Source organism: Pteropus alecto, unplaced genomic scaffold, assembly GCF_000325575.1.
Source record: "Pteropus alecto unplaced genomic scaffold, ASM32557v1 scaffold152, whole genome shotgun sequence".
Classification (NCBI taxonomy): Eukaryota; Metazoa; Chordata; class Mammalia; order Chiroptera; family Pteropodidae; genus Pteropus; species Pteropus alecto.
The window spans coordinates 12,315,747-12,316,834 of NW_006432227.1; the positions used below are offsets into that span (position 1 = coordinate 12,315,747).

At 45.9% G+C, this 1,088-nt stretch overlaps 1 pseudogene; it reads right to left on the minus strand.

Annotated features, from left to right (window-relative positions):
* Window positions 1–310: 310 nt before the first annotated feature.
* On the minus strand, window positions 311–429 carry LOC112475909 (annotated as a pseudogene).
* Between the last annotated feature and the right edge of the window lie 659 nt (window positions 430–1,088).

Sequence of the window (1,088 nt, forward strand, 5' to 3'; positions counted from 1 at the left end):
CCTGCCACACCTTGGCTTCAGACTTCTAACCTCCAGAAGTGAGGCAGTAAGCATCTACTATTCTAAGCCACGGGTGCATGGTACTTATGGTTATGGCAGCCTTAGGAAATGCACGAGCTAATCCGTGGTGCAGTCCTCCACATTTTTTAATGAAACCGTCATTCTAGAGAGAGACTTATATATTGATTTAATAGATAATATATTTTTCCTCTTTTCTTTTTTTTTTTTAAAGCGAGGTAACCCTTGGTCGACCTCGCAGATTGCAAGGACCTTGTCAGCTTACAATCCCTTATTTTTTATATATTTTTTAAGCCTACAGCACCTGGTCTTCCTAGGTGGTCTCCCATCCAAGTACTAACCAGGCCCGACCCTGCTTAGCTTCCGAGATCAAACAGGATTGGACTTGTTCAGGGTGGCTTGGCCGTAGACAAAGAATATTTGATGGGTGCTTAAGATAAAGAATCCAGAGGACCGTGGAGAGTTTCAACTTGAGGGCTATGGGGTTAAACTGATGTTAATGTGGACATACTATGGGCACATCCGGATGAAAACTTGAGATATGGGGCCTGACCTCTGGCCAGAGTTGGAACTCTAACTCTAAATTTGAGCTCAAGAGCCTAAAGATACCTGAAGCTTCTAGACTAGACCAGTTCACTAAAAAGATGAGTTTAAAAATGAGTAGGGCATGGTTTTTATGCCATACGGTGGGGAGCTCTGGGTGGAGATGTGACTGGCGATGCCCTGAGAATCCCCAGTCAGTCCTGGGGCAGATTCAGAAGCATGTGGATGGAGAAGAACAAATCCACAGGGGCCAGGGCACCTAATTTATCCCAGGCCACGCTAAAGCTGCTCACGAATGACTCCAAGTGAACCCAACGTCTCAGATTCCTTTGACTGGGAGTGACCTCTACTAATCGTCTAAGCCAGGAAGGTCCAGCTCTGCTCACCCTGCCCTGAACCCATATTCAGAGGTGTGGACCCCAGGAATGGCTGAACGGCCTTGGGAGTCGATTGGTAAGAGTCTTTTGAGCCCATTCATGGTGGTACTTTTTCTAGTCATTGAGATACCGTTGAATATACAAATCAAG